Source organism: Rhinolophus hipposideros, assembly GCF_964194185.1.
Source record: "Rhinolophus hipposideros genome assembly, chromosome: 12".
Classification (NCBI taxonomy): domain Eukaryota; kingdom Metazoa; phylum Chordata; class Mammalia; order Chiroptera; family Rhinolophidae; genus Rhinolophus; species Rhinolophus hipposideros.
This window is the reverse complement of record NC_138058.1, coordinates 45964034-45988408: the sequence shown is the minus strand read 5'-3', so window position 1 is coordinate 45988408 and position 24375 is coordinate 45964034. Positions and strand designations below refer to the sequence as shown.

General features: G+C 45.1%; 1 protein-coding gene across 1 annotated transcript in view; it reads left to right on the top strand.

Annotated features, from left to right (window-relative positions):
* The window catches only part of PRKCE (protein kinase C epsilon), a 468189-nt gene that overhangs the window by 109058 nt on the left and 334756 nt on the right, over nucleotides 1-24375 (top strand). The gene's annotated exons all lie outside the window — the stretch shown is intronic.

Here is a 24375-nt window from a genome sequence, read left to right as displayed (position 1 = left end):
ACTTCTCCGTTATTTACAAGTGGATTCATCTGCATTCTGGATAATCCACAGCTTTTTCCTCCCCAGATGGGCTTGGTTACCAAGTGGGGTTAGCAGTCAGGCAGAAACTGAGATTTACTGAGACTTTCTTATGTGCCAGGCCTTGTGACAGGCACTGGATCCACATTCCTTCATGTCATTGTCCCCATGTTTTTATCCCTTTTGCTCATGAGGAACTAAGCCTTGTGGTCTTTAAATAAGTTGCTCCATGGTTAAAGAGTGTCCTGACCAAGCTCCTGACAGGTCTGTTTTGCTCCAATGGTTGCTGTCTTCCTACTCTGGAAAGTGTCTGTACGTGTAGACACGTGCACATGTGTACGTGGGGGCAGACATGTGGAAAGACAGCCTCCATGTGGACTGTCTACCCTCACCCTTCATGCAGTGAAGGAATGTGAGGTTCCTGGAGTTCCTCCACCGACAAGTTTATTCATACTGCTGGAAGTTTCTGGGTGATTTGAAATCAAAGTGGCCCCAAACATTTCCATGTGGTTGTTGTTTTCCAGTTAGTTTCATTCCTGCCTATGCCTTTGGAAAGGGGGTGCTGAAACTATTACAGATTGGGACATTGAGGGTCAAAGAAGGAAATAAATCCAGAATCTGACCCCTCCTCTGCATTTCCACCATCCCGGGCTGAGCGTCTGCCATCTCCTGCCGGGCTAATTGTAGTGGTCTTCTGATTGGTCTCTCTTCTTCCATCCTTGTCCCCCCCGCCCCCTCGCGCCCTCCCCTGTCCCAGCCAACATAATTTTCACATGATGTTATTCCTGTGCTTAGAAGCCCACAGTGGGTCCTCATTATGGGTGAAAACCAAACTCCTTACAGCAGCCTTGCTGCTCTCACCTCTGCTCTCACCTCGGATTTCATTTTGGGTTTTTCTCTCCCAACTCATTCCACTGGTCTTGCTGTTCCTAGAACAGATCAGGCACTTCCCTGGATTTTCACTGGCCATTCTCTATGCGTGGATCCCTTCTGATATCTGAACCTCTCCTCGTAAGTCTTTGCTCCAATGACCCCGTAAGAGACATACTTTGAATATCCCCTCCCCACTCCTTATTCTCTTCACCCTGCTCTGTCTATTCTTTTTGTCCAAAGTACTTACCACGTTCTAAATATACAATGAACTTTATTGACAGCTCGCATGCAGACTCTACTAGGACAGTCATTTTTCCCCCCTTCTTCTGCTCACTGATACATCTCAAGTACCTGGAAAAGTGCCTGGCACATAGTAGGCACTTCAATAAATGTTTGATGAATGCATGAAATCACATATCAGGTCAGTGAGGGACTCATGACTCGAACCTGGTGTTTTACTCCCAAGATAAGAACTTCCCCCAACCCCAAGTGTTTTATGTTAGAAGAAAAGAATTTTATTTTTGGAGGTAAATCAAAACTTAACCTGAGCATAGAAAGCAGCCAGAGTGCACCACATGTGCTGTGCATGACATATGGACCAGGTACTGTGCACGGGTTAGCTCACGCTGTCTGCCTCTTTCCGAGGAGGAAAGTGAGACTCAAGGGAAATAAGTGATGTGCCTATGGCCTCAGCTAGGCAGAGATCGAGCTGGATTTAACCTCAGGTCTATGTGGCCTCAAAGCCTCTTTCCTATCCCTCCTTGGAGGAAACAGCACTGATAAGCGAGCTGTTGGCCCCTCATGTTCCTGCCAGCGGCGTGGAGAACCAGACTTGATGCTGAGCTCACCTCATCTGGGTCTTCTTCCCCTCCCCCAATGTCATGTGGACTGGCCCCCTGCCTCTTCCTCCTTTCCTGTGAGGTCTTGGGTGGCTGCGTCCATATGGACACTTATTAGATTCTGGTGCTTGCCCATTGTTGCAGCCAAAGTAAGCCAGGAGGTTGCAGAAGAGCTACTGCAGCGTCTGGCTACTCACTGCTCACGGTTTCGCCCTCCCCTCTCCCGTCAAGCTTTGTTGTTGGTTCCGTGAAGGGAGCCTGCCGGGGAGCACGATCAAGACCAACTTCCTGTCTCCTCCTCCTGCAGCCTCCTCCCCAACACGTCCCCCACGCTGGTGTTCTGAGCTGTTGCGAACCAACAGGAAAGGGGTGTGAAAGTCTTCCTCGATGAGTAGACACCGTACATGTTAGAAGTGCTAACTCTCCAGATCATGTTGGGTGAGGGTCACGGGAGATCCAGTGAAAGGTGAACTCATTCTTTGCACTCAGGGAATTTCTGTTCTACTTATGGAGATTAGATCCACACGATAAAATGGTTACAAATCCACAAAGCAGGAGCATAATCCATGAGCTGTGTGCTATAGATGTTTCCTCAATTGGTATTTTGGAAGTGAAGAGGACTATATACATAGCAGGTGTTCTTAAAAGTCCTGAGAAAAGTGGACGCTGGCCAACTGAGGATCAGTTTTCACGTAGGGTAAGGGGCACCACCCAACTATAGGGCTGTGATAGGAATAGCATCATCTTCGAATCTGAAGGGCCAGGATATACCAAGCTAGACCCTGGGTTATGGTAGCTTACCTTCTTTGGTGGTAGATACCTATTTTGCCCAGATTGGCCAGGAAAAACCTTTCCAGGGACTATGAAGAGGGGAATGATTAGGAACATTGAGTACCCCTTTCAGGGTACGGGGTTCCAATGAAGTGAAGGCTTTGGAAGTTTCCATGGAGACAGGAAGGCCTCTCTGGGGCTTTGTGTGACAATGTAAGGGCATTTCTCGTCCCTGCCGGCTCTCAGGTACCAAGGGACCCAAGCTGCCTCACTTCCCTCAGCCTCAGTTCTTCGTGGACTGTGGGGAAACTTGCCAGGGTTATAACAGAACCCAGGAGGACTCAACTCGTTCCTCTGGCAACTCTTGGATTTCATTTACCACCGGAGTGTTACAGAGTTATAATTCTGTCTTCCAAGACGTTAATTAAACAATGAATTCAGCCCCTAATAAAGGACTGAATAGTGAAGCTTCTGAGAAGAGACAATCTGATGGAGATCCCAGGCCTCCTCAAGGCCCAGTTCCCACCTCCCCACACACCGGTGCCCTTCTCCTAGAAGACATTCTTTCTTGACCCCCCAAGCCCACAGTACTCAAACTACTTATTTTCTGAGCCATTCCTTTGGCATGTTCCTTGAGGTCAGACCAGATGTCGTCATCATCTGATGATGACATATAAGCCTTGGCACTTGTACTCACACATGTTCAATAAATGCCTGTGGATTTGAGCGGAACAGAATCTGCTACTCCCCACTGAAGAGCATCAGTAAGCAGGAACTTGGAGTTGAAAGGATGAAGGGTGGCTTTTCTCATGGCGCCAAATAAACTGATCACGCCTAGAATCTCATCCACATTATGTCGCTGGCTCTTCCTCAGGGGACTTGAATCTGAACTCCAGCACCAAGCTTGGTATTTTCCAGTAGGTGGTGCGTTTGCAAATTTATTTACTTTTACTCAAGACCTGCCTGTGAGAACTGTTAATTCAGATGATCTAATCAAAACCACACATGAGGCTTTAATGAAGCTCCTCTGCCAGCTGCTCTCCCCCATTGCACTCTGATTATGTTTAAAGAAGCCCAATTATGGTTCCAGGGCCTGGGAGAAAACTGGCTAGAGGAGGCCAGCCTCACGGAGCTGGACATCCCCATGGGCCTTATTTCATAGATGGCTCTAGTTCTTTCATGGACCAGAAGTCTCCAAGCAAAGTCCTCCCCAGAGCCCAGAATGCCAACCCTTCTGCCTGAGGATCTCATCTATGAGAAAGACCCCAGCCTTCATATGAAAATTTTCATTTTATGAGATGGAACTCAGGAGCCCTTAGGAGCAGCATGGCCCTGTGAGAAGAAAGCAGGTCTCTTGACAGGAAAGAACGCCAGGGCTTCTGAGTGCTGTGTACTTAACCCTGTTTCTCTATGTGGGCACTGGTCACACAGGTGCTGTCACTTTGTGCACCTTTCTGTAAGTATGTTCCACTTCCAGCCAAAGTTAAGAAGAGGAGAAAATCAGCAGGGGAATAATAAACGTAAATTCAGGGTAGTGCCTTGTCAGGGGTGAGGGAAGGCAGGAGGATGGCATCGGAGTGCAGTGCCCTGGCAGCTTCAAGGCTTATCTGTTTCACTTTTTAGGTTGAATATTAGGTTCATTAGCATTTTCTTCTCATTATGCTTCATAGCTCACATAACTCACACATGTATTATAAATATCCTTTTATATGTGTTCGATATCAGGTGATAAGCTACATGAGGGCATAGAAAAAAAGATCCTGCCGGTTCTATGGTCGAAAAGGCTAGGGTTTGAGTCTTGCCCTGCCACTTACTGGGTCTGGGATGAATAACATAAGCTCCCAGGGCCTCAGTTTGCTCATCTGCCCAATGGGGGGGTGCAAGCCACAGTTAATACATCAGTTGACATTTGAGGTATGTATTACGAAGCAAAGTATAGGGTGTGATGGGAACATAAAGTAGTAGGCTGCACCTAGTTGAAGAGGAGTGGGTGAGAGTGGGGTGGTCAGGGAAAACCTGGAGAAGGGAATGTTTGAGCTGTATGTTGATAGAAGGCTAGTTCTCAGTAGGCAGAGTCAGTACTTGGACTTATCTCCCCTCGCACTCTTATACCAGGTCCTGTCGGGAATATGAGAGAAGTGTTCCAGAGAAGCATGGAATTTCAGAGCCTCAGAGGACTTCAGAGCACATCATATAACTCACTCTTGCTAGATTTTACCAGTGAAGAAAACGAAGCCCAAAAGATAATGTGACTTGCTTGGGTCTCTCAGCTGATGAGCTACAGCAGTGGGACTGGAACACATAGCCACGTTTGCCCCTATTATGTGTCAGACAAACTTCTAGAGCTCTACATGCTTGATATCAAACTTCAATAACAACTCTATGCAGTCACTACTATTATTAGTCTTGTTTACAGATGAGGAAACTGATGTCCAGAGAGGTTGAGTAACTCCGTTAAGATCACACAGCTCAGGGTAGAGTCAGCACTTGAACCCAATCTGATTGCAGAGCCCCCACATTCCTAATTACTACCCTGCACTTCCTTCTACCAGAACCTTGGTTTGTAGTATTTCTGCTGAACAATGACATTTTCCCTGTTCTCACGGAGCTAGGTCTTTCTGGAGAGAAAAGAGAGTAATACATCACAGATGAGAAAACCATGCTGAGCAGACAGTCGGCTTTGGGAGTAAGGCAGTTCGTCTCTAGGGCTTTGTTTTCTTCACTGGCAACATTGAGAGAAAGCAAGGGTGGGTTATACAATATTCTCTGAAGTCCGCTGGCTGGTAATTGGAGTTCAGACCAGTTGCTGGTGACAGTCACCAAGTAGAGGAGCTCAGATCTTGTCCTGAGGCAGTGGGGAGCCAGTGTGAGATTTTGGAGAAGAAAGTATTGCTTTAGGAAGGTGGAACCTGAGAGGCTTTTATCTTCCTCCTAAGTTTATCTGGCGACTGACCTCCCAAGAAGACATGCCTGGCTGCTTAGGTCCGTGGAATTTGTGCTCTGGGAGTCCCTGACAGGGAGACTCACTGAGCTTGGTCACATTCATGTCCCTTTTCACATGAGGAAGGTTGAGCCATAGTTTGGAATTCTAGCAAGTTCTTACTCCTGACTGGAGTCCCCTCTTTGAGATAGTACCTCTGCTTTCACTCAACATCCCCCCCTCCCCATATATTCCCCACATTGCTGCCCATCCCCTGCAGAGAGACCAAGGGATCCTGGATGGGATGTCATCGTTGGTATTAGAGGATGTTCTCCTAAGTTGGTGCATTAGCTCAAGCTACCTCTATTTCAGTATTATGGGGAAATTCATACAGAAATGTTCTCCCCTGTTTCAGTCTCAGAAGAATGTTTATTTTCCCCTTTTAATGGCCCTCCCCTCTATTTGCATAATGGTGAGTAAACAATACTGCCACCTAGTGGGAGTCCAGTATGTGACCTTCAGAGCTCCTCCTCCTGACCCTGGTACATTATTTCTATGATTAATGTTTAAACTGGTGAGTAGTTCTGAGTGCAGTGTATGGCTCCGACTGGATTTTCTGGTCCCCTTTCCACTCACTTAAGCCTTGCAGTTGCAAGTCTCAGTGGGGCTGTTTTGCATACACCAGACAGAACCTTTGAAACAGGTGCAGGGAGCTCTACCTACAGTCTAATGAGGTAGGTATCTGTATCCCAATTACAAACGAGGAAATCAAGGCTCAGGAAGGTTAAGTAACTTGGTCCTTTTTTGAGCACCTAACACCTACCCAAACCATGTAGTAAACCTCTTAGGTAGTATGTGGATTAGAGCCTGTTTTCCTCTAAAAGTGTACTATCCAGACACAGTGGCACAGTGTTGTCAGGTCCTGGCTATCTTGCAAAGGCAGGAGACCTTTGTGCTCTGATCTAGTTCAGCAGGACTGCCTGGATAGAAGAGGTGGGTCTGGAGCTGGAATTTGGAAGGTTGCATGGGAGGAGAATATGTGGTGGATGAAGGCACAGAGGTAGCACAGGAATGGGGGTATCAAGGAAAGGCTGCTGGTCCAGAGCTGAGTCTGGTATTATACTTGGAGGTCCAGGATACAGAGTATGTGAGAGCTAGATTGAGGTGCCAGGGAGTTCCCATGTCTACCCTCATGTAACATTTGTAAATTGGTAACTAAGACATGCTTGATGGAAGAAACTGAAACAATGCAGAAGTACATTAAAAAAAAAAAATCTCCCTCCAGCCTAATCCTCCACAAGAAAACAGGATTAATAGTTAAATAAAAATTTGGTGTATGTTTCCAGAAGATTTCCTATGCCTGTAAAATTAAATAGATAAATATGTCCATTCATATATACATAAATTGATAGATATGCATATGAGTTATTTTAAATAGGATTACTTTTAAACTACAATTTTATAATTCTCTTTTCATAAAAATCTCAAAAACATAGTAAAGTTATCTTTTAGCTTTTTAAAAAGTCTTTTACTGTTGAAAATTTTAAACATAGATAAAAACAGAACACTATAATAAATCCACTCTCCGGCTTCAACATTTGTCAATACCTGGCCAATCTTGTTTTACCTCTACCCCTCTCCATAGATTCCTCCCAACTGGATTATTTTTAAGAAAGAAAGTTCCAGACATCATACATTTCATCTGTAAATATGTCTGTCTCTATCGCAAAAGATAAGAACACTTTTAAAATAGTCTAAACACAATGCCATTATCACATAAAAAAGCATGAATTCCTTTATATCATCAAAAGTGTAGTCAGTCTTCACATTTTTCCAATTGTCTCACAAACTTCTTTTTTAACAGTTGATGCGTTTGATTTGTGATTCAAATAAGGTCCACATATTCCGTTTGGTTGATGCATTTTAAGTCTCTTCTCATTCATAGGTTTCTACTGTCTACTTTTCCTTTTCTTTTTTTGTTTTTGCCATTCATTTGTTGAAAAAAACTAGTTGTTTGTCTTGTAAAGTTTCCCACATTCTGGATTCTGCTGATTGTATCCCTGTGGTGTCTTTGAACGTGTTCCTCTGTCCTTGTATTTCTTATAAACAGGTGGTTAGTTCTAGAGGCTTGAGCAGAATTAGATTTGATTTCTTGGCAAAAAGGCTGGAGCTTCTTAGGCAGAGGAATGAAGTGACCAAGAGCAAGAGTGGTGGCTTTAGGAAAGAAGACACTGCATCAGCCTCCCCAAGCAGTCTATTGGATTTGCAGGTGGGAGACAAAGAGGGGCCACCCCAAACTTCCATAGGGTTGGCTTCATGGATCCTCGGTTTTTGGCAGGGTGTCTCGTCTCGTCTCGTCTCGTCTCGTCTCGTCTCGTCTCGTCTCATCTCCTCATCTCATCTCATCTCATCTCATCTCATCTCATCTCATCTCATCTCATCTCATCTCATCTTTCATGAGGGGTCTCTGGGACCATCTGATCCCACCATCTGGTCAGCTGGAGCTGACTGTACCTGGTTCTCACAACAAGTGGAAGCCTACAGCTCTCTCTTCTCGTGATTTTGCACTAACGTCTTCCCATAGTCATATATCTCCATTTAAAAAAACAAACAAACAAAAAAACCAGCATAAAATGCTTTTCTTTCCTCTTCTCAGCAAGTTTATCCGGTTGACACTGCTGAGCCACTGAGAATGGCTGAAGTGTCTCAGCTCAGAGCTGGAAAAAATCTGGACAGTATTTGCAGAAATCGCCAGTGCTCTTGAAATGCTTTATACATCATATCAGACTCCCACAGAGGAGTCACTTAATTTAGAAATTAAATGACTCGCTCTGAATCCTACTCACCAGAAACTCATCTTCAGCCACGTTTTTCTTAAACAATCATTCCCAGTGTTTCAATACCTTTGCTTAGTCTCCCTTCCCCCAAGCATAGGAATAAATTGCGTTTCTTAAAGACAGTTTGGTTGCTATTTTCTATGAATCAAAGACCCAGGAACAAAGCTGCTAATACAGGACTTCCACGCTGACATAACATTAAAGCACCTAAACTTGGTAATTTAATTTGCTGGGTGATCTTATCTGAGTGAAATATATGCTTTTCTTTAGGCCTTCTGAAATATTTAAAAAAATAGTTCCTCATCATCACTTTCTGGAGCTCCGAGGAGTCTGGAAAGTGCTGATGAGGAACAGAGTAGGGTTAGTTTTCTGAGTTACTACATTTATCAACCTCCTTGCAGGAGCGAACCACAGAAGATACACTGGTCCATGGTTCTCCCTGATCCGCCCCCTCCTCAGTCCCTTCACTTAAAGTTATTATCCAAATCCTAGACAAGTTTCATCGTTTCTCAGAATCATTAGGTGATAAATGGAGATGAGCTTTGAGCCTAGTCTTTGGTTATGCCTATTTGAACTTTATCAAAATCCTTGTTATTTCTTATGCCTTATGCCCAGAGGTCAAGTCGCTAATAAGGGATATCCTTCATATACGCAGTCTGAGTTGGGGATTATTCCTCTTTAATCTGCCATGTAAATTCTTTTGAGCTCAGCTGAAGGTGGAATACGTTCTTGTCTAAATTATCAATGCTTCATTCACCATGCCTCTTCTTACTGTCCCCTTGACGCTGGCCCAAGAAGTACTCACTGCCTTAGCTGCCCACTTCCTGGACATCTGTGTTGATTTTGGAGACTGTATTTACATCCTTTCATGGAAGCAGTGTGGTGTCATAAAACCAACGCCAGACAGACTTAGGTTCAAATTCTGAGTCCCTACTTGGTAGCAATGTGATGTTTGAGCAAGGTACTTAGATTATAATCCTCGGTTTGTTTATCTTTAAAATGGGCTGACAAGCCCTATCCCAGGGCTCGGTGCCATTGCAGACTGTACATCTCCAACCCTTGGCATATACCACATGCTTAATAAATGGTTGCCATTGTTACTATGGAAAGACAGACTTGAATCCAGCCTCCAGGGAAGGGGGAATGGGAGAGCCCTAAGATAGAAGGCCAGTGTTTTCTGGATAATGTATGCTTTTGTTCAACCCTTAGATTTTGGAAAGATGGTTGTTTTCTTCCTCACAAGCTATAAACTCAGTTGAGATAATTAGCTCTCTGTCATATATTCTCTTGAGTGTTTTTTGGTGGATTGATTATATACACATATATGCATATGTGTGTACACACACACACACACACACACACACACACACATCAAGGAGGAATATCTCATCAAACTTCTACCCACCGACTGGCAATTGCCTTTGTCAAGTCATCCGTCATGGTTCCCTCTTGTTTGAATCCAGAAAGCAAACTGGGTCGGCAACAGTTCATGAGAAACATCCCCTCAGTTGACCTACTCAGGTACTTCCTCTCTATTATTTTATTACTTTTTGTCCCGGCGAATTTTGCTCTTACAGTTTCAAGATAATCAATTTATTTTCATGCGCCTTCTCCATCCAAATTGGATTACACGTATAAATAGCTGTGTGCTGGCCAGTGTGCGCTCCCAGGCTGGTGCTTGGCAGCCTGGGTCCTTGGGCAGGCTCAGGCTGTTTGTTTATTTTCAATTGAAACTCTAAGTGCTGGAATGACTTCCACCTCCTTTACACACAGCCATCTCAAAACCCCCTTTGTTCCCGGGTTGCAGAGGACAAATACTCAGGGTTTTCATTAGTTGTGGTAACAGAATGCCAGTTCTTTCAGCATCATCCTGCTGGTTGCTGTCCTGTGGTTCGCCTTTTTATTAAAAAAAAAAAAGATTCTAAATTACTACGTTCATTTGTGCACACATATACCCCCCATCCTCCCAAGGCTGCACCCCAAAGTTTATCTTACTGTTGGTGTTCTTTCCAGGAACAGAAAAACACTGCTGTATAATGTTAGAAGGGAAACAGAACAAGGTCCCAGGTCAGGAACTTCAGTTTCCTTTACTGGGGTTCAGCTTTTCCCTCATTGGGAATTCTGTCTGCATTTTTTTTAAACTTCATTGTCACCTTTGGTTGTAGCAAAGTGGTTTTCTAACTGTTTAATCCCATCTCCAGTGACAGGGAAAGAATTAACTAGAATACAAGTTAGGCTCCACATGCCAGCCAGGAGCATAGTTTTCCTTCAGTATCCTACGCAGTCCTGTTCACAGGCGGTGTTTCTCTTGGTCTGCTCCATGAACCACCAGCATTAGAATCTTCCAGGAACTAGGGAGTGTGAAACTTTTGAGCCTTACTCCAGACATAAGTCTAAATCTCTAGTGGTGGGGCCCAGGAAGCTGTGAAAGGAAAGTTCCAGAAACAGTGTTGGTCTATAGATAAAAATGCCATCACGGAAGATACTGCTGCTGCCTCTCTTTCTTTTTCTTTCTTTCTTTCTTTCTTTCTTTCTTTCTTTCTTTCTTTCTTTCTTTCTTTCTTTCTTTCTTTCTTTCTTTCTTTCTTTCCTTCCTTCCTTCCTTCCTTCCTTCCTTCCTTCCTTCCTTCCTTCCTTCCTTCCTTCCTTCCTTCCTTCCTTCCTTCCTTCTTTCCCTCCCTCCCTCCCTCCCTCCCTCCCTCCCTCCCCCCCTCCCTCCCTCCCTCCCTCCCTCCCTCCCTCCCTCCCCCCCCTCCCTCCCTCCCTCCCTCCCTCCCTCCCTCCCTCCCTCCCTCCCTCCCTCCCTCCCTCCCTCCCTCTCTGTCTCTCTTCAAGGCTATGACATTGAACTTTGTCAGGATCCAAACTGCAAGCAGTTTTCATTTCATTTTAGTCACATACCCTCATCCACTCGTACCTCTCCATCTCCAATATATTTTCATCAGTGCCCAAGATAACTCTGTGCTTACCCTCAAGGAGGCCAGGGTCTAGTTGCAGAGATAAGGGGTGCTCATATTAAAAGATAAGTGACAATAGAAACAAGGAAGGCTACGCGCAAATGTGTAAGTATAAACTAGATTTTAAAGAAAGGGAGAGGTGTTGGCCTTGTGCGGGGTCCTAAGGAAAAACGGTGTAGGGTGGGAGGTAGGCAGGAAAGCAGTCCTTCAGAGGCTTAACAGTGGCCCACAGTGGGGCTCCATGTGGGCGAGGAGGAATGCTGAACCAACCAAAGAAGGAGGAGAAATTGAGCTAGTTGTGAAGGAAATGTGAGTCTTGGAGAAGGCTTCCTTTGGGGGAGCTTAAAAAATTAATCAGATTAGTTGGGATTTAGGGGAGAAAATTTGGCAAATCAATGCTATAATCAGGATCATGCTGGGATTTGCAAAGTCAGAATACAATTTCCTAATTTGGCATCTATCCTAAATTGTAGGTCTCATTCCATTGAGGGCCTGAAGAAGACTGTAGGTAAAGTGTAGACAGGGCATTCCATAACTCAAAAAAAACCCCACCTTTTTATTATGAAAAGTTTCAAACATAGACAAAAGTATAATATCATCATAACGTTTATTTAACAGTGGAAAAGCTATCCCCAAAGGCAATGTTACAAAGTTCAAGAACAGTAGAGAAACGAATCTATGGAGATAGAAATCAAAATGGTGGCTGCTTCTGGTAGCGGGGAGAGGTTGACTGGGAAAGGGCCAGGGGGAAGTTTCTGGGATAATGATGAAGTTCTTTGTCTCTACTGGGGTATTAGTGAAAATGGCCATAAATGATTATTTTTAATACAATGAAAACAAAATAGCATTTTTTTTGTATTAGTATTAGTGACACAGATGTATACATTTGTCAAACTTAGTAAACTGTACACTTAAGATCTGGGTATTACACTGCACATGATTCTACCTCAAAAAATAAAGTTATTCTTCCTTTTCCACTAATTTCCTTCCAGGTCTGTCAATAACATCTCTCTGATACTTGTCTTCCATTTTAAACAAAAGCATAAGGACTCAGAAAAATACTGTTTTGTTTTCATTGTATTAAAGTAGAAAAATACTGTTTTGTTTTCATTGTATTAAAGTAATCATTTATGGCCATTGATACTAGCTTCCCTAAGTAATATTATAATGTTTTTTTCTTCAAAAATAAAATTATTTAAGACAGCGAGATATAAGTGGTACGTGCAAACTGTAAGGTGGTATGTGAGTGGCAGACATTTGAGAAACACTAGTGGAATGGGTACTTACTACTTCAGGGTAGCCCTGTGGGACAGATGAGAAGGGTCTTGCTGAACAACAATCTGTTCTTACTCGGTGTCACTCAGACATTCCTCACTGTGTTCGATTTTGTTTTCTGAACTCAGGGCAGCAGTGCCCCTCAGCGCTAGCAGCACTGAGAGACGGCTGCCGGGGTGAGGCATCTGTGGTGGGCTGGAGGATATGAGGCAGGCCGAGGGAATACAGCAGATGTGAACGCACATGACCTCCACCTCGTGTGTAGCACGGGTACTTGGGAGGCCTGACCGTGATGTCTGTCGGAGTAACACAGAAACAGGGTCACGAAGTTGCCCTGAACCCTCTCCCTTACTCACCTGTGGCAGCAACCCAGTACCTTCTCGGGCTCTGCCGCAGGAACAGGTTATAGCCCAGCTGCCTTGGTACTGCCCGATGGCCAAGAGTCTCACAGCCCTACTGGGTCATGCAGGGCTGAAGAGATACCCCTTCTCTCCAGGGACTCGTGGCCTTCCATAGACACATGCTGGGATCTTTGTTTGAAATAAATAATGTACAGGGAACATCGATTACAGTCTTCCAGTGACTTATTTATGACCCGTGCTGCTCCTTGCCCTCTGGTTTCCAGGGAGCCTGGGCTCTGCAGCTCACTGGTCCAGTGTCTCTGTATATTCCTGTTCTGGACATATGGTAGAATTCATCCCCAGCGTCCAGGAGGAGTTACAGTGAAGAGACAGTTCTAGTGACCGTTACTATTTAGCCACCTCAACCATGGAGTTCCTAGAAAACTGTGACATCAGCGAAGTTTGTATTCCCGACCCCACCTTCCATTTCTGTACACCATGATCACCCCTCACTTTGTCTCTTTCTGGCTGCTCCTAGTATTTCCTTTCAGCCATTTATCTTTAGGTTCCATCTGCACGTGACATAATCCACTGCGATAAGACAACACAGACCTGAAGGGGCCAGGTCCCTCTCTTAGGGACAGGACAGTCTTTCAGGGCACAAACAGGGTCATCTCCGGAGCTGGAGGTTCAAAGGAGAAGGCAGAGTATTTTGTGTGAGAAGTCAGAGATGGGGGCAAGGTGGCACGTATCCAAGTTCATTATCAAATAGCAGCAAAGCTTCCTGGGAGTTTACTATGCGCCACCTGGAATCCTCCAACAACCCCACAAGGCAGCCACTATCGTTACCCCTGCTTTACAGATGTGGAACTCGAGGGCTCAGACAGCTTAAGTCATTTGCACAAAATCGCTAGGTAATAGTAGAGCTGGGAGTCAAACCCTAGCAGTCTGGTTCCAAGAACCTCACAGGTAACCACGAAGCCAGTTTCTCAAACTCACCCGATGATAGGTTCACGAGCAGATTCCCCAGGTGGTTCCAGCAGGAAGTAGGATCCCATGAGTTTGGGAATGTGCACATCCAATGGAGATCCAAAGTGAATGCCACCTGCTGGAGTGCTTAGGAAGTTCTGCGCTAGGCTATTTGGAAGTGAAGTGCTGTCCACCCACTGCCCCCGCCCCCAGCTGGGAGGAGCCAGGGCTGTGGGTGTAGCCTTTGCTGGGAGCGTTGCTGGCAGCCAGCTTCCTGACATCAGTTTGTTAGCTGGAACAGAGCCTAGACCTAGGAGCTGGATCAAAACGGGGTTCCAGGTACAAGAGCTCCATGAGCAGATCCAGATAGTTTTGAGGATGGGTTTGGGGAACAAATAGAAAGCCTTTTAAAATAAAGTGTTGTGGGGGCGGGGGAGACGCTCACCTGTACCAGAATAGCAGGTGGGGGTTCCACATTAGTCATTAACACTGGGCGACCTTGGTCACAGAGCCTGCAAGGGGGTCTGAGGAGGGGAAGTTTAGTTGTGGGCAGCAAGGCCAAGTAGGTGCTTTATAAGTGGTTTTCTAAGTGGGTGTTTTATGGGATTTTGATGGGAGGAGTAACAAGACTCTAGCTACCAAGAGCCCTTCCACTAGGGGTGTCCCATTTTATTTTTGTGTTATATTTTGTTTCCATATAAGAGTTCATCTGCAGAGGGGGAAATTTTGAAAACATCAGCCTTAACCGTATGAAAAAAGGAGACCTGACAAATTGGCTAAGTGTTCAGGATTCAGGTATGACCCATCCCCGGTTGTACATAAAAAGACGTGTCTGGATGGTTGAATGTGTGGCCAGGAGGGATGATATTCTCAGCAAAGAATTTCCGGCTTGGAGACCCTGTGCAGTGGAGATACAGGTAACGGGAGACACACCCAGAGCAATCAGATCATACCAGCCAAGCAGGGATTCCCCTTGGACTGAGCTGTGCCTGATCTTAGGTTTTCAATGAGAGCTCAGAGTGCTCTGCCTGGGCCCAGGTGCCTGGAAACCTCAAAGATCAGGATCATCCATTACCATTTCCCAGGCCTCCCTGTTTTCTGACTCTGACAGGGAGGCAGATTTCTTCCTGGACAAGCTGAGGCTTTTCCTGCTAAAATGTCTTCTGTAGAAGTCTGTGACTACCTGGGATCCTCAGGAAATGAGTCATTCTGGGCGGCTGCAATTTCCACCTAGCTAAAGATTCATCTCTTTAATTGCACTTGCTTTGTGATTATTACGATTTTTGAGGGAAGGCATCATATATATTTCAGCCTCCATAACCAGATAATAAGAAACATAATTTGTTCTAAGTGACTCGGGGCTATTCTTAGGATTGTGGGTGATGTGGCACCTTGCTATCCCTAGAGTCCCTTCATTAAAGAACCCTAATTTTAATGCTTTTTTTGTGCAGTGTCTACTTATTTCCGTTTTTCTGTCTCTTCCTTATTAGCAGTCACTTCTCACTGCAATCAGGGCACGTGCTTCTAACAGTCTCTCTCTCCTTTTTTCTGCCTGCCCCTTCTTATCACTTCTAATTGCTTGATTCTGATCTGCTGTTAGTTTAGAAGCCAGATAAATGATCTTGTTTGAACAGTATATGAAATGAAATGAAACAAACTCCCCGTGAGGGCCCAAGGGAGGCTCAGCCTGAGAGGGAGGTACGTGGACATCACAACATCAAATTTAATTGTTCATCCCCATGCCTTTGTTACTTACCTCCTATTTAAGGTAGGCAAAGTCGTGCTGTCCTATGGATTTTTAGATCTGAAGAAATAGATGAAGATAATTTTCTGGGGTCTCCCTCGTCATATGTTTATGGATAAGCCAATCAAAGAAGTGAATCGACGTAGACCAATGGTCCTCCACCCTCGCTGAGTTTTCAAATAATTTTCAAAAGCAAGAGTCAGCACCATCCGAGGTCAAGTAAGTCAGAATCTTCAGGGGGTAAGGATGGGGCGAAGCCCAGGCATTGATATTTTTAAAAGTCTCCTTGAGATTCTGACATGCAACCAAGGGTGGGAACCACTGATGTAGACCCTCGCAAAACTGCCACATCGAAGACCTATGTTCCTTTAAGACAGGGTTTCTCAACCCTGACCACCAAGTAGGAGCTAGGAAGGGTTTGAAAATACCCCTGCCAAAAGTTTCTAATGAGCTGTCAGGGTTGAGAATGGCTGCTTTAAGATATTTTGTCTGCGCTATTGCTGTTTATAAATCTGTATTTTCTGCGAGGATCAGAAATCTTTTTTTTTTTTTTTTAATGTAGCAGTGTTTTTTTGAAGATGATGACAACCTGTGTCTTTAGAGTAGCTTTACAAGCTGACACCACACGGTAGCATGCATTCATGTTGGTGTGATATGAAGGAAAGGAAAACTTTAATCAAACACCTGGGATACCACAGATTTGTCTCTGATCGCGAGAGAAAGCCCTGAGAGCAGCCGTGAATTACTGGGTGGGGTAGGGGCACACAAATGGTTTGTGGAAGGATTGGCTTTTGCAATGGCTGCCTGGTCAGAGAGTGCTTGTGTGACTGTCCATTGTGCACGTTCGTATCTGCCAAAGTGCAGATATACATGAATGAGAGCATGGTCCTTCAGTCTTCAGATTAAATGTGCAGCTGAATGAGGGACGCCAAAGAGCTAAATCCATGCAACAAAATTCTCCGGTGTTGCATGAACGCAGTAGTTTAGACTGAGCTTCAGGAGCAAGGATCACGTAAATATGTGTCGAGGAGGCCAGAATGTGAGAACACTTGCAGGATGTGCTGAGAAAAACACACACGTGTGTGTTCCAGTCTCACTGTTTTAGATTCTCAAATTCACTATCAGGGCCTGTGATATATTTAGCCTTGTTATCAGTACATAGAGCAGGTTTTCAAGGCTTGTAGGATGTATCTATTAAAATAACCTATGTGACTGAGTAGCTGCTCACTATAACATTTTTGTTCCACTGAAATACAATGAGAGGAAATGGGGCTCCAGGAAATGACCATTATATCAGGGGATCCAAAGCAACACAGGGCCACTCCAGTATTTACACACATTCTGGCCATTGTGCTTGCAACCTTGGGTAACCCTCCATTTTTTTCTGCTCCTTTTTAATCTTCTGCAGACTTTGAAGATTTTTACATCTGAGGAGGGATGTACTAAGCTCTGAGTATTGTGAAACTTGATTTGTGAACAAACTTTGTTTCTGTTTCTGTGCCTTCCTTGGAAGTTTTCAAGGTTGCTGATACTCAGGCAAGCAGCTGACAGTATAACTTTGTGGTCTGGATGGTGGTGGTGGCAGTAGTGGAGACAGGGTTGGGAGGTACCTTTCTGGGAGACCTGAGGCCTGTACTTGATTCAAGACCTCTAGAAAGCCTCTTGGCCTCCTTTGACTTATGCACACCCCTCCCCTGCTCCTCTGCCTATTGTAGTCGACAGCCAAATCACTTTGATGACAAAGGGGAGTTTTCTAAATTGTCTTACAGAGGTGCTTCTGACTTATCATGGGGTGGGGGAGGTGATAAGTCATGGCAGCCCACGCTCTGCTGACACCCCCCTCCCCACGATTCCCACCCCATCATAGGGACCTAGTTCCCTATGTCCATTTTAGATATTGAACTTTCTGAGAAAGAGGATCTTAATACTAAAAGACCAAAACCCACTGCTTAGAATAACAGCATACTAGAGATGGAAAAGACGCCAGGAATTGTAAGTCCAGCTCTGACTTTGGATGAGAAAAGGCCACAGCACAGCAGGTAGAGGTCTCAGTCCAGAGCCTTTTCCCCCGTGGAGCCCATTTGCAGCCTCTCAGCCTGGTCTTGTGCCCATTAATCGTACTTCTTTCAGACACCCCTTTGGGCCAGTGGGATCCACATTACACTCTATTTCAATAAATCCCTATTTTCTTTCTGTATCTTTTCTTTTCTTTCTGTATCTTTTCTTTTCTTTCTGTATCTTTTCTTTTCCTTCCTTCCTTCCTTCCTTCCTTCCTTCCTTCCTTCCTTCCTTCCTTCCTTCCTTCCTTTCTTTCAGATTTTATTGGGGAAGGGGAACAGGATTTTATTGGGGGAACAGTGTGTACTTCCAGGATTTTTATTCCAAGTCAAGTTGTTGTCCTTTTAATCTTAGTTGTGGAGGGTGCCATTCAGCTTCAAGTTGTTGTCCTTTCAGTCTTAGTTGTGGAGGGCGCAGCTCAGCTCCAGGTCCAGTTGCCGTTTTCTAGTTGCAGGGGGCGCAGCCCACCATCCCTTGTGGGACTCGAACCGGCAACCTTATGGTTGAGAGGATGCGCTCCAACCAGCTGAGCCATCTGGGAGCTTAGTAGCAGCTCAGCTCAAGGTGCCCTGTTCAATCTTAGTTGCAGGGGCACTGCCCACCATCCCTTGCGGGACTGGAGGAATTGAACTGGCAACCTTGTGGTTGAGAGCCCACTGGCCCATGTGGGAATCGATCCCGCAGCCTTTGGAGTTAGGAGCATGGAGCTCTAACCGCCTGAGCCACTGGGCTGGCCCATATTTCTTTCTTGAAGAATGCAGTCGTTTGATTGATCGTGAGTAACCAAATAGAAGCCCAACTAATACGTGCAGAATAATTAAATCCTGATAGCTTGTTTGACCCCAGAATCTTTATGGGTAGTTATGCAAAGTGGTTGCACTTTCCTTAAAGACAGCCTTTTCTTGATATTATTTCCTGGGCTCGTTTGCTCTTGCTGATATTAAAGTAGTACTGAATCTCAGATGCTCACCCCCAGTGGCCGAGCATTATGGTTAAGAACACGGACTGTGACCCCAGCTGTCTGGATGGGAATCCTGACTTCAGTACATATACACCACTGGACCTTTCTGGATCTTGGCCATCTCCTCTGTGAAATGAAGATAATGGGGCCATCCCATAGGGTGCACAGTTGACACCTGGTAAGCACTCAGTAAATGTTAAGTGTTATTGTCACTAGCCACTTCCCATTAATATCCTAAACACAAAGCTAGACAAATCACCCCTTCACTTCTATTCAGCTTTTTTCTGCAGGCCGTAAGACACCAGAGAGTATGACGGCTGAGTGTGGCTTTTGGGGCCAGACCGTCCAAGATCATATCCCACACCCAGCACTCACTAACTCATGACCTTGGGCAATTTACTTAATTTCTCAGTTCCTAGGTTTCCTCACTTGTAAAATAGGGTTAATAATAGTTTCTTCCTCCAAGAATTATTTTCAGGACTGAATAAGATAATGCTTATAAATATATCCATCTCATCATGAGCACTGATAATGTTAGGTGGTATAATTAATTTACCCTTCTTTGTTCCAGAATAGATTTAAATAGGGCACAGAAAGGTATTCACTATACAAAATGTACTAGAAAGCTCTTTGATGACCATGAGAGCGCAATGAAGGAGCCTTCCTATTTGTTGAATCTGGGCGAATGATGAAAATGTATGTAAAGCTCTGAATCCCACTGGTTCTTGGTCTGTTTCCTAGGCTTCTGTTCTCTCGCTTATTCTCTTTCTCCTTCTGCTAGTGTGTGTTCTGTGTTTGGTTAGACAGTTCAAGAGGAGGGAGGCAAGCTGAAAGAGCAAGAAGGGAGAAGAAATTATACCTAGAGTTCCACAATTCCTGCCCTTTGCAAACCCTGAGAGCTCACGGGTATTCTATCTTTTATTCCTTTGCAATGAGGATTCCTGATCAATCGGGGCTTCAGGTTGTTTTCCTCTAGCAGTGATGAGGTTTGTGTCAGAAAAACAACTCTGGATGGCTGCCTCAGCTTGCTGATTTTCTCTCCGATACTCTTGCTTTCCTTCTGTGTAAGCTTCTGTGGGCAGTTAGCCAGTTTCGGCGTGGGACTCTGTTTCTGCAGCCCTGATCCACGGCAACCCCGGTGCTTTGATTGAGGCCATCAGGAGCCATCGATAGCAGCAACAGTTATTTCAATTTCCCCACAGATATGTTTGGAACCAGTATCTGGGCTCAGCCAAACCCTGTGTAGGTGCCTTTGAAGGACAAGGACCTGGCTTCACACCGACTGGTGAACAGTCTCGTTAAATAGCCAGGCCAAACGGTCACTGAGTCATGACGGCAAACTGTGGGATTTTTACTTGCTTCGGATTCGTTCTGGTTATCGGTACATTAACAGAAACTAACAGACTTAGATCAAATCCACAGCAACCGCGTAGCCCCATGCCCGAATCGCAAAGAACATAAGATTCTGATCATCCCTGCAACGTTGTCTGATTATCGTGGGTCGTAGCCTCGGGACCCCAGCTGACAACTCAGGGAGACGCAGATGTTTCAGCTTGCTGCAAATGGAATTGTTGAGCAGTCAATGCAGAACGCTTCCTCGGGAGTGTGGTGTCATTGATTTATGAATTATGGCCCTTTTAAACTCTCTGCTTGCCTCCTCAGATATCGACGTTTTAAACAGCGATTTCTCATGTGGATCCTTTTCGGGAGCACACGCACACGGCCTGAGATCGGCTCTTATGCCAGAATAAATGGAGTGGCGCAGTCTGGGCTGATGCTTCCTTTGAATAATGAATTATTCAGGGAGAGGTTTTTGTTTTTGAAAATGGCAAATGCATTGGCAGGACAGACAGGAAGGATTTACACTCTGGGTTGGGTTTCTTATCTTTTAGGGAGGGATGATGCAGCTTGAATGAAGCAAGAAGCTTTTTCTTCCCTGCTCATCCTGCCTTCTTCTGTCACAGACCCAGATGCAAACCTGGTCTGTGTTTTGAAGTGCCTGGGGAAGAAACCGGGCATCACTGTTGCTAGAAATCTCAGAAAGAGAGTGAATATGGCCCAGCAATGCCATCCCTAAACGGGGACATGTGCGTGGTTTCCATCGTTTTCCTTCTGAGGGTCTCTGACTTCCTGTCTTCCTCATGGACTGCTAGTTTTGGACGGTTAAAGTACTGTACTTCCCCATTTTTGATTATTGGAAGTAGTAATCATACCTGTAGCCATCATGTATCACTCACCTGCTGTGTGCTTGGTCGCTGCTGGATTGTAGAGTGTCACATTCAATTCTCATGGCACCCTATGGGGGCGGGGCTGTGACTGACCCCGTTTCTTTTTAACAAGCGAAACTGAACCTCAAGGAAGTAAACATTTCTAGATCACAGAGGTAATGAAAGCCAAGTGATTCAGACCCAGTTTTTGTTGTTGGTTTGTTGTCGTTTTCCAAGCTCTTTTCTTTAATCTCTATGCCACCCACCCTTCCCTGTCTGGGGATCATGGCCGCCAGGGAGAGGGGCCCATTTCCACCTTCCTGAGGAAGTGAGGCCAGCACGTCTTCCTCTCCTCCAGGTGTGCCGCACCCATGCTGATGAGCCAGCCAGGTCCCCTGACCTCACAGTTTCTGGTACTCCTTGCTGTGGGTATGCCTGCTGCAGGGACCAAAGCGTGCACGGGAGCTTCTACCCTTCCCTTGAGACATCTTGGCACATGCCCTTCTGAGCTCAGGCTTCTTACTTCCTGCCTCGACCTCTTCCCCTTCTCGCCATGCACGCTCTGCTCTCCCTCAAACCTTAACGCTGGACCGTTTTCAGTTTGCTCAGCCTATTGTCTCCTGCTTGGCCCCACTAGACTCCCTGCCTGGCCCGAAGATCTTAGTCAGCTACTTCAAAGCCACACACGCTGGCTCTCTGGGCTCCGATTCCCTCACCAGGGGCTTCCTGGGGACCAGCCACTCTGCTCCTTGTCCATCTCACTTCAAAGTCTGCCACCCCCACCCAGGTGGCCAGAAGCAGAGCAAAACTGGACAAGGCCTTTGTCTCCATGCCTTTGTCCACTGTAGTTTTATGCTGCTTTTTTAGCACAACCCCCACTGAAGCATGACAGTGCTTTTTAAAATTTCCTTATTACAAAAAATTCCAAGCATTCAGAAAAGTTGAAAAGGATAGAAAAGTAAACACTGCTCATTTTCTCTAAGTAATTCTCCCATCCTTCATCTCCCTTCACTCGAGCCCTACTTGCATTTCTTTGAATAGTTATTGTTCACATCTCCGTGCTTTTGCCCATGCCATTGCTTCAGTATAGAATGCCCTTCCCTGCTCTACTTGCCCAATTCCAGCTAAGTCTTTCACATCTTCTCCAGGATTCCCACCCCAATGCCTGCCCTAGGTTAGTTGTCCCTCTTCTATGTTCATAAACTGTCTAGCTGTAGTGTCATGTGGTGCTTGATAATACAGACTCGGGAGCTAGGAATCAAATCCTAGCTCTTACTTACTAGCTGAGACCTTGGGCAGTTGCTTAACTCTCTAGGCCTCAATTTCCTCGTGTGTAAACAGGCAATAACAATCATTTCTACGTTTTAGGGATGTAATGAGCATTAAGTGAATTAATACATGTTATGCATTGAGAACAATGCCTGGTACATAGTAACATATGTAAAGATTGGCTATTATTGATATCTTTTGATAGCATTTAATATTTACTGAACTGAAATGATCACTAAACTAGAACTTCTTGAGAGGAGGAGGCACTATCTTCGCTTGACTTGGGCAGTCTAATTCCGGGCAAGTCAACTTAACTTTTCTGGCTTCGGCTTCTTTGTCTGCTAAATGGGATTACAATACCTCCATCAGTGGGTAGAGGACATGAGTCAGTAGAGGCAAAGTGCTGGGAAGTGTCTGGTTCTGTTGTCAATAAGGGTGAGCCATCATGATTAGCTACTCTGCATTTCTCCCAGGGCTCAGGTCAAGCATCGTAGAGCTAGAAGAACTTCGGAGGTCAGGAGGCTTTTTGCCTTTGCAGATAAAGATAACAAAGAAGTTAAAAAATCATTCAAGGCCACACAGCTCTATTTGTAATGTATTTGAGATAAAAACAGTACAGGAGAGCATGTGCTCAGGACGGTCTAACATGCTTTGGACAACACAGATTTGAGAGGAGGGAGAAAATAATGCTTTCTGTGCATTGTGTGATGTTTTTCACAGATTGCCTATTACCACCGCTGTGTATCAGGTCAACGGGTATTAGTAACCCTATTGTCTATGTGGAGAAACTGCACCCAAACCCATTTTAGCTGAATTCACACAGCTGGTCACTTCCAGAGTTCAGGGTCCAGCTCACCTTACTCCTTTTGCCACATGACTGTCTTCATTGAGCCAAAGACAGTGGGTGGGAAGAGGGAGCCACAAATCCCCAAGTCTTACCAGAGTGACTCAGCTCTCAAAGTGACTACACATTCTGGTTTGCCCAGGACAGCCCCAGTTTACACCTGTGGATCCAGTAAAATGTGCATAGCACACCTGTTCACTCTCACAACGCCCTTTGCAGAGCTGGGGAGCCACGCCTTAAGCCTTACTTTGTAACCTTCCAGCAGGTCTCTTCCTGCACGGGGCTGGGGTCCTTATTCCCCTCAATTTACTCGCTATGCAAACCAGTCAAGCCTATGGTGGCTGTGGGAGGAGGCGGAGACCCTCAGAAAGACTGAGCATTTCCACAGGCCCTGCACCAGGTCTGCCTCCTAAGAGGGCAGCGGTGTTTCGGAATGGATGGCTGGAACTCCACACACTCGGGAGGGACCACATTGCACTTCATTGTTTTGTTTTGCTGCAAGCCCTGTCTTTTTGAATTGGGACTACCTTGGCACCTTGGTGTCATACTTTTAGTGTAAATGCTACTATGCTCTACCTGGGTAGAGGTTGAGGGGGTCCAGGCCTCTTTATGGGTCTCTGGTATTCAGCTGGATTGGAGCTGAAAGGAGAGTACAAATTGCCAACACTGCAAAACCATGCGCTGGGCTGACTGAGCTCCTTGATTTGCCAAAAACCAGGAATGTAGACTTGTTTCCATTTCCTCATTTTATATTACTGTGAAGAATTCTCAGGAATGCATAATGTGATAAACCCAGGGGCTGGCTTCTTGGTGTCCTGGGTAAGCCAAGTTTAATAGGGTTTCTACAACTGCATCTTTAGTGTACAGACATACCACAGAGATACAGCAGGTTCAGATGCAATAAAGTGAGTGGTAACCTTTTGGTTGGTGGAGGGTTTTGCCTTCAATTTGTAAAAAATGCAACATCTGTGAAGCACAGTAAAGTGAAGCGCAATAAAATGGGGCGTGCCTGTACTCTGTCCCAGCTTGATGTGAAGGAGCTCAGCAAAGTCATTTGTGCAAATGAAGTGTACAACTGAAACCACTATTCCCTTGGTTTAGGCGAAATGAGATTATAAAAGGAAGATGGGAAAAAATAAAAGAAAAATAAAGACTTATAGAATACATAAGTGGAATTTACATTCTGGAGTGTATGACATGAGCTAGGTTTTACTAAGTCCATTTTAAAGATGTGCAAATTGAGGCTCCCAAAAGTTAAGTCGTCCAGCTAGTAAGTAGCAGAGCTGTGATTTGAACTTGAAAGTTAAAGCTCTCACCACTGAAACACTCTGCTTCCTGCTTAGATTCATACACATGCCTGCCACGGACATTTATGGGACCTAGTGTAGGGACTAACGGAGATCTGCATACCATGTGTCTAAATATTGGAATGTTATAAGTCAAATAAACTGTTAAACAAAATATGTTTTAGCCTCCTAATTTGACAAATATA